The sequence below is a fragment of the Schistocerca americana genome, chromosome 1 (assembly GCF_021461395.2).
Source record: "Schistocerca americana isolate TAMUIC-IGC-003095 chromosome 1, iqSchAmer2.1, whole genome shotgun sequence".
Lineage (NCBI taxonomy): Eukaryota > Metazoa > Arthropoda > Insecta > Orthoptera > Acrididae > Schistocerca > Schistocerca americana.
In genome coordinates, this window is record NC_060119.1 from 1,056,740,976 (window position 1) to 1,056,750,579 (window position 9,604).

General features: G+C 43.4%; 1 pseudogene; it reads right to left on the bottom strand.

Moving 5' to 3' along the window:
* Positions 1-9,282: 9,282 nt before the first annotated feature.
* Positions 9,283-9,399, bottom strand: LOC124552553 (annotated as a pseudogene).
* Between the last annotated feature and the right edge of the window lie 205 nt (positions 9,400-9,604).

Consider the following 9,604-nt stretch of genomic DNA (forward strand, 5'->3'; position numbering starts at 1 on the left):
ACGATAAGCCGTGGGTTCTGCAGTTGTATGGACGCAATTTACGGCGAGCTGTGGCCGATGTCGTTTGTGGGTGTTTTGCCACTGCAGTCAAACATGACAGCGTGGGCTCAACCTGAACACGCTGTGCTGCAGCATGTTCGCCCACAATAAAGATGTCACGACACTGGAGAAGAAAGCAGTGGAATACGATACGTGTATTAACCATCGTTGACTTCTGCGATGTTAGTTTACTTAACTGTGTGGAGTTTGTGTAAAAGTGTGGTCAATGCCGGATGGGCGTTGTCATAAAGTCATTATACTTCTTATTTGTGAACATAATTTTCTGTTATCGGGATTACTCATTGGACAGATTTGAAATTGTCAGTTCTGCGCTGTAGTTCAGCGGGTTATAAATACTAGAATTTGACAAATATGCTAACTGTGAGTTTTGGATATGTTTTTATATCTGCTTGTTAAATGAAAGTCAATTTTGAAATTTGTAACGTATCTTCTACCATTACGAAGCTGTAAGTTTTTATTTGGAAGTGATGTTGTATGTTACTGTTATTGGTCGAGAATTTATTACCCGATTAATCAAAGGAACAGTTATTTAACCAGCCTATCTATGAAGTGTTTTAAGATTTGTTTTTCAGTGGAACTATTATTAATAAATTACGTAAATCAGTAATGTTGTGTAAGCAGTTATTGAAGGCACCCATCTCCATTAGCCAATCAACAATGGCCAGTTGGGAACGGTCATTGCTGCAACATTAGGGGACTACAGTCTACTTGTTAAGTCGTGGCATCGTTAAGCTGTGGCAACGCTAATACTGTTTTTTGTCGTTCTTGTTGAAGCGTCTAGTCACCCCTAAATTAAACACTAATTCCGCACATCGCAAAGGCTCTCGCGTCGGTCGTTTGCTGCCATAGCCCATTAAGGCCAAATTTCGCCGCACTCTCCCGACGGATACGTCCGTCATGCGTCCCACATTGATTTCTGCAGTTATTTCACGCAGTGTTGCTTGTCTGTTAGCACTGACAACTCTACGTAAACGCCGCTGCTCGCGGTCGCTAAGTGAAGGCCGTCGGCCACTACGTTTCCTGTGAGCTATTGCCTAAAATGTGGTATTCTCGCACATTGTTGACACTGTGGATCTCGGAATACTGAATTCCCTAACGATTTCCGAAATGGTATGTCCTATGCGCGTAGTTCCAACTACCATTCTCCATTCAAAGTATGTTAATTCCCGTTGTGTGGCTTTTTTACATGAATCATGTGAGTACAAATGACAGCTCCGCCAATGCACTGCCATTTTATACTTGTGCACGTGATGCTGCTGCCATCTGTATACGTCCAGATCGCTGTCAAATGGTTCAAATGGCTCTGAGCACTATGGGACTTAACATCTGTGGTCATCAGTCCCCTAGACTTAGAACTACTTAAACCTAACTAACCTAAGGACATCACACACATCCATGCCCGAGGCAGGATTTGAACCTGCGACCGTAGCGGTCACGCAGTTCCAGACTGAAGCGCCCAGAACCGCACGGCCACACCGGCCGGCCCAGATCGCTGTCCCATGACTATTGTCACCTTAGTGTATCTCCTCCTTAAACTTAAACCTCACGTTTAATTCATTGGCTTTGAACGTGCCTCTCTACTTCACCATTAAAAAGCCTAACAAAACTCGGAGAAGCCGGACTTGTATATATTTGGACAGACATGACCGTAAGAAATATGACATATCCGGCTAAAGTCGGACACCTGACAACCCTAGCCGCATATTCATGTCTTTTAACTGTAGATTACTAAACCCTCGAAAAATTTACTATTGCAGTAGCGTATACAACAGGACAAAATGGTTCAAATTGGCTCTGAGCACTATGGGACTTAACATCTGTGGTCATCAGTCCCCTAGAACTTAGAACTACTTACACCTAACTAACCTAAGGACATCACACACATCCATGCCCGAGGCAGGATTTGAACCTGCGACCGTAGCGGTCACGCAGTTCCAGACTGAAGCGCCCAGAACCGCACGGCCACACCGGCCGGCCCAGATCGCTGTCCCATGACTATTGTCACCTTAGTGTATCTCCTCCTTATACTTAAAACTCACGTTTAATTCATTGGCTTAGAACGTGCCTCTCTACTTCACCATTAAAAAGCCTAACAAAACTCGGAGAAGCCGGACTTGTATATATTTGGCCAGACATGACCGCAAGAAATATGACATATCCGACTAAAGTCGGACACCTGACAACCCTAGCCGCATATTCATGTCTTTTAACTGTAGATTACTAAACCGTCGAAAAATTTACTATTGCAGTAGCATATACAACAGGACAAAATGGTTCAAATTGGCTCTGAGCACTATGGGACTTAACATCTGAGGTTATCAGTCCCCTAGAACTTAGAAGTACTTAAGCCTAACTAACCTAAGGACATCACACACATCCATGCCCGAGGCAGGACTCGAACCGCAGCGGTCACGCGGTTCGAGACGTGTAACTTATCATTGGAAATCTAATAGCCTGTAAATCATGACTTCCTTTGAATAAAAAGCGGAGTAGTAAAATTTAGGTTGATGTCGTAGCAACGTAACATTTTCCCCTTTTTAATGTTCTGGGGTTAACAGTTGCTCGTGTTCGATTTTTCGCTCCTCAAGATTCTGACAAATCACGACGTAGCGATATTGGTTGTTTCTGTCGCCACGGCTATGGAAGAATCTTTGCATCGCTGTCAGGCAGTATAGCTTTCGAGTTAGGAAGTTGCGACAGATTTCAATGGAGATGCATTCACATTTGGTTGTTCATTACAGCGGACAACTTTAACTTGATAGATATTACCATCATTAGAGAACACCCATGACCTATTTTGCGTATTTCAGAGATTTACCGTTACTTTTGAAAAGTGAACGTCTTTCACGGTAGTTAAAGAACCCATGAAATGTACTTCGTTTTCAACTTTCAATATTAGCGAGTTTCTTTAGTACTATTCTATTGTGGAAGGGACATTAAATCCAACCATATTGATATGTGTTCCGTATTATGTTTTTTCCGCCGTATTTCACATCCACAAGGATTTTCTCACTATGTATGAGGCGTGATATTTAAGTAAGGTCCGATTGAACATAAGTACCCAACGAAAGGTTATTTCAGAAAAGTAAATTTATTTTCAGAAAGTACATACTTCACTCTGTTTGTCGACACAGTTGCTAAGTTTGTTCAAACACGTATCATACCTCTCAACCAATTTTAAAATACCCTCTTCATAAAAACTTGCCGCCAGCTCCGATAACCAAGAGTTGACTGCCGTTTTCACGTCGTCGTCATCATTGTAACGGTTGCCACTGAGGTGTCGTTTGAAGTGAAGGAACAGATGGTAATCGCTCGGCGCAAGATCAGGACTGTAGGGTGGGAGGTCTAAAACTTCCCAGCCAGAACTGTCCAATAAATCGCGGGTCTGACCTGCAGTGTGAGGTCTTGCATATTGTCATGGAGAAGGACAATTCCCTTTGTCAGAATGCCGCGTCTTTTGTTTTGAATCGCTCTGCATAGCTTTCTCAGGGTTTGGCAGTATGCTTCTGCATTGATAATGGTTCCTCGCTGCATGAAGTCGACCAACAAAACACCATGCCTATCCCAAAACACCGACGCCATGATTTTTCGCTGGGACAGAGTCTGTTTGGCCTTCACCTTTACAGGCGAGTGTGTGTGTTCCATTCCATGCTCTGTTGCTTCGATTCTAGTGTGATATGCGAAACCCGTGTTTCGTCTATAGTTACGATCTGACTCAAGAAGCCGACACCTTCTTCATGATAACGAGTCAAGAGCCCCATCGCACACTCAAATCTTTGGTTTTTGTGGTCCTCTGTTAGGAGTTTTGGGACACAACATGAGCACAGGTTCCTAAACTTTAGGTGTTCAGAAACAATGTTGTAAAGCACGGATCTCGACACATCAGGAAATTCGTTTGAGAGACCTATTATTGTGAAGCGGCTGTTCTCACGAATCCTCGCTTCCACTGAAGCCACCAAATCGTCTGTAATCAAAGAAGTGCTACCGGAGCGGTCCTCATCATGGACGTTGTCACGGCCATCTTTGAATTCTCGTATCCACCTACGCACCTTGCTTTCACTCATAACAGTATCACCGTACACTTCGCAAATCTGTCGATGAATTTCTGCAGCAGACAGGTTCCTTGCTGACAAAAACCGTATCACTGTTCGAACATCACACGCGGTCAGGCGATTTGATAGTCTTAAACATTTTGAAAGCACAGAACAGAACCGTACAGGTTAGCTACAGTACTAAAAATGAGGACAGTTGTTCCCGAGGCATGCCGGTACACGACGCACGCACTCGTTACGGTATGCGCGCGATCTACTAGTGCCTACAATAAAACGGACCCTACTGAAAAAACACGCCTCGTCTTGTATCTGCGGAACAAATCACATGTAAACCAAATCATCCATGAACCTAACAAAGTTCTGAATACAGTTTCAAAATGTATTTCTGTTCTTTGTGGTTGCTCATGTTGTAAACTTTACGGTCACGGACAAACATTTACGCGTCGGATATGCCCTACTCAGAAAGGAGATATTTCTGCAGCATATGGTGTCAGTTGCTTCGCTACACACCCTTCTTGCTTACTTTCACAAGTAGCCAGTCACACTACTATTTGTCTGGCAGACACTTTGGTTCATGTTGCTCTGCTAACTCATACAGCACGCGGCGTAGACGTCCTCGCGTATTGCGTAGTCACGCGTAATCGATACCACATCACTCACTGTCTGGTTTACGCCACCGGTGCGAAAACTAGCGCCGAGCACTGTGTACGTCAAAGGCACCTCTCGTGCGTCGATAGCACCTGTCACACGGTCACCTGATACTGCTTCGGAGGTCGCCGTCGCTTACATATTGCGCTTGCGGCGTCGCTTACATATTGTAAAGGACTTTTAGGAAGTTTAAGTTACAATATCTCTTTGATCTGATAATTTTTCATTCTGTGAAATATTTTTAATGAGAGTAACTGCTGCCACTGTTGTTGTGATCCAAAATACAGGGTGAACATCGATAAAACCGACAAACTGCAGGGAAGGATTCCTCACTGGAAATGGGGGAAAACTGTTCTCTGAATATGTGTCCGGAAATGTAGGATGTGCATGTAACGACAACAGATCGTCCCGGAAGTGCAGAGCTGCATCGCATCCACGTCACAACTGATGTTCAAAGTTGCCTCATGGGATGCAATGCACGACTTCACACGTCACATCATGGATTTCCGCACTTTGGCCTACACCATGTTCACGGGTGATTGTACTAGTGTTCGTCTCAATATCCTGTAGAAACCGGTTCTCCAAACCTGGCGTACGCACAGTCCACCGCCTCCCTGCACATTCGTCTGTCTGGAAGGATCCATGATCACACAAACGCTCAAAAAGGGCTTGAAATGTTGTGCGATGTGCCTGGTGTCTGTAAGTTTTGGTATAGCCGTGGTGCCTCTCGACCGTCTCCATCTGCTTGGCCGTACAGAAACACCATCTCGGCTTGCTCCCGACATGAATACTGGACCATTCTGCTGCTTACAGTATGACGCACAAATCACACAGCCTGCAGTACGCAGGGAACACACGGCACGCGGCAGAGGAAGTGTCATTCGTCAGCGTGGAAACGATGCATTTTCGGACACATGTTCAATGGACCTTTTTTCCTCCACTTCCAGTCAGAAATTCGTCTCTGCAGTTTGTCGGTTTTTTGACGTTCACCCTATTTATAGATCTTATGGAAAAAATAGCAATTATACTGTACTTTAACTACATTCCTGCAGCTTTTCCAGCCAATCCTTTATTTTTTCTGAGTGATTTCCAATGCCGCACTCAAGTGTAATTTTTATAATTGATATATGTAATCATTACAGTTTTGCTTCTCAAGCTGGACAATAGTAGAAATCCATCACCACATAAATTAACTTTCAAACTGGGCGCAAAAGAATGTTCGCTACGTAAGCACCGCTTCAAACCTTTACATTCATGGAGGCTGTGGAACCCAACGTAAAAAAGTAGAATAACACAGGAGCTCACATGTTTCGCAAACACCTTACGTACATGGCATTCATCTGAAATTACGGCGACGTTGTGCTATCATGAACAGTACATGGCAACAAAAGAATGATATTACGCTGCAAAGCGAAAGATTCATTCTCATTTAACAGCCTCTCGAAATACTAAGGAACTGATACTGATCTAATTTGCGAACCTGTAGAAATTCGTTCGTTCGTTTAAACATAATTTATTCTCAAATATGAACGCATATACATATGTTTTACAGGAGACACGACAGGTACGTTTGACACAGCATTCTATTCAAAATAAAAATAACGTAGCGAGTTCCCAGTGACCCGACAACGAATCTTGTGTCACGCTATGTCTACGAAAATATTTCATTTGTCTCTATAGAGAACATCAGGGTGCTCTCGAGCATAGGGCTCATAAATTATTACATGTTTGAATGTTTAGGAGCAACGATGGAGGTTTAAAGTTTGAAGACTGCTTTAACTTAAATGCGTGTCAGTCACAAATAATAAATATTTTCCACGACAGATAATAATACTTAATCGCACAAGCGCACAGTCTTTTAAATCAGGCTTTGTAGATGAAAAAGTACTGCAACGTCTCCTATTTATTCAAAGGTATAAATCAGGATGATATTCCGAGTGTTCCTAAATTTCGTTTGCAAACTTATAGGACTTGGAGAGTTGTGTGAGTACATAACATTTTCAATAGGGACCCATGTCCGGAAACGTCAACCAATAACACTACATACCGTCATAGTTACAGGCACCGACGCCTGTAAATGTATATTTATACGGGGTAATTCCATGATGAAGTTACAAACTTTCTAAAATGATGGAGAAGGATAAATGTATCAGTGTGAGATAAGAGTCCCTGTGCCGAACGACCGAGCCGGAAGTTATAAGGGAAAATCTTTCTAATGCCTCTGACATTGAAGTGTATGTACTGGTACTAACAAGGAAACCTCCCCATCGCACCCCCCTCAGATTTAGTTATAAATTGGGACAGTGGATAGGTCTTGAAAAACTGAACACAGATCAATCGAGAAAACGGGAAGAAGTCGTGTGGAACTATGAAAAAAATAAGCAAAATATACAAACTGTGGAGTCCATGCGCAAGATAGGCAACATCAAGGAGAGTTGGCGCTCAGGAGCGCCGTGGTCCCGTGGTTAGCGTGAGCAGCTGTAGAATGAGAGGTCCTGGGTTCAAGTCTTCCCTCGAGTAAAAAGTTTATTTTCTTTATTGCGCAAAGTTATGATCTGTCCGTTCGTTTATGGACGTCTCTGTTCACTGTAATAAGTTTAGTGTCTGTGTTTTGCGACCGCACTGCAAAACCGTGCGATTAGTAGACGAAAGGACGTGCCTCTCCAATGGGAATCGAAAACATTTGATCGCAAGGTCATAGGTCAACCGACTCCTCCACAGGAAAACACGTCTGATGTATTCTATACGACACTGGTGACGTCATGTGTGTCACATGACAGGAATATGTTGTCGACCCACCTAACTTGTACACTTGGCGAATGGGTAAATTGATTCTTCTACCTTGCCCGATTTAGGTTTTCTTGCGGATGTGATAATCGCTCCCAAAAAAGTGATGAAAACATAAGAGTTTGTCACATAAACTGCAACAAATGAATGTAACAGTTTCACAGCCGCACAGTTTTCCCTGTGCTCTGTCAAAACATATGTTTTTGACGTTTTCAAATTTTTTCGTGTGTAGACCGTCAAATCCTGCATATGTCCAAGCAAATCTGAACATGTCCTGGAATTTTGGAGAGCGAAGTTGATTACGTGTGAGTGCCTGAAGTTTGATAATTGTCTGAAAATAAAAAATTAAGCTTTTCACTCGAGGGAAGATTTGAATCAAGGACCTCTCGTTCGGCAGCTGCTCACGCTAACCGCGGGACCACGGCACTCCTGAGCGTCAACTCTCCATGATGTTGATTATCTTGCGCATGAACTACTCAGTATGTATATTTTGCTTATTTTTTTCATAGTTCCACACAACTTCTTCCTGTTTTCTCGATTGATCTGTGTTCAGTTTTTCAAGGCCTATCCACAGTGCCAACTTATAACTAAATCTGAGGGGGGTGCGATGGGAAGGTTCCCTTGAGAGATTGAAGGGTAGGCAACTTTCAGTGGTAATAGTAAGTACCAAAACAAGGAAAAATGTCAAGTGAACATGCGCTCTAGAAGCATGCCGTAAGAGCTATGAGCATTTGTTTAGTAGAGGGAACGTGTTTCATAGTAGCGAAGATGAACGAGCGGCCCGTAAATAGTGGGAACTGCATGCCTATGGATTGATATCTGGTGCGTTATGTAAGAGCCAGTCAAATGAAAACGAGATAGGAGGAAGAAAAGTAAGTACACTTCATTATTTCAAAAGTAATCGCCATAAGTGTTAATACCTTTGTCCCAGTGCTACACGAAGCGGTCAATGCCTTCATGGAAAAGTGTTTGCGGCTGCCTATGGAACCAAGATTGTACCCAGTGCGTATCTCTTCGTCCGAAGTAAACTAACAGCCACGAACGTCTTTCTTCAGAGCTCCAAAAATATGGAAACTGCCCGGGGCGGGATCGGTATTGTTTTGAGGATGTGTAAGGACGTTCCAGCGAAACTACTGTAGCGTAGTGGAAACAGCCTTGGCGACAAGTGGGCGGGCATTACCTTGCTGCAGAATGATGCCGTCCGTCGACATTCCTGGGCGACTGGATGATGGCACCCTTCAATTTTGCAAAATGTCCACGTAGGAAACAGCCAAAGCCGCAGGAGTCGGTTTTTCGGTTTAGCTGAACTCATTTTCAAATCATCCAAACAAACAAGGTCGTATATTCAGTCATACTAAGCAAACAATATTACGATTGTACATACATGTATATCAAAGTGAAGTTTTTCTATGAACATTGGCAGGAAAAACATACATCTCCCGGAAATTTTTATTTATCAGCTTTTACGGTCTGGTTTGAGAATATCATAGAATGATAGTAGTTTGTTTAGAGTATAAATCTTTAAAAAAAACACTCCGTCTTCAGGTCACGAGTGGCCTGCCGGTACCATCCGACCGCTGTGTCATCCTCAGAGGAGGATGCAGATAGGATGTGCGTGGGGTCAGCACACCGCTCTCTCGGTCGTTATGACGTATTCTTGACCGAAGCCGCTACTATTCGGTCGAGTAGCTCCTCAATTGGCATCACGAGGCTGAATCCACCCCGAAAAATGGCATGGCAACAGCGCATGGAGGCCGGATGGTCACCCATCCAAGTGCCGGCCACGCCCAACAGCGCTTAACTTCGGTGATCTCACGGGAACCGGTGTATCCACTGCGGCAAGGCCGTTGCATAAATCTTTAACGATACGTAATACAAACTTTGGGCGCTTGACAGTGGCTTTTTGCGCAAGGTCCGTTCATTGATAGTTTTACCGTGAGTGATTTTTCTGAAAATATTTCTCTATTGGACTTCGTAGATTGAATAATTCCGAAGTTTTGTCTCGTGCTAGACCTTTCATTGAATTTGTAAAACGGAACCTTTAACTGTGCCAAGAC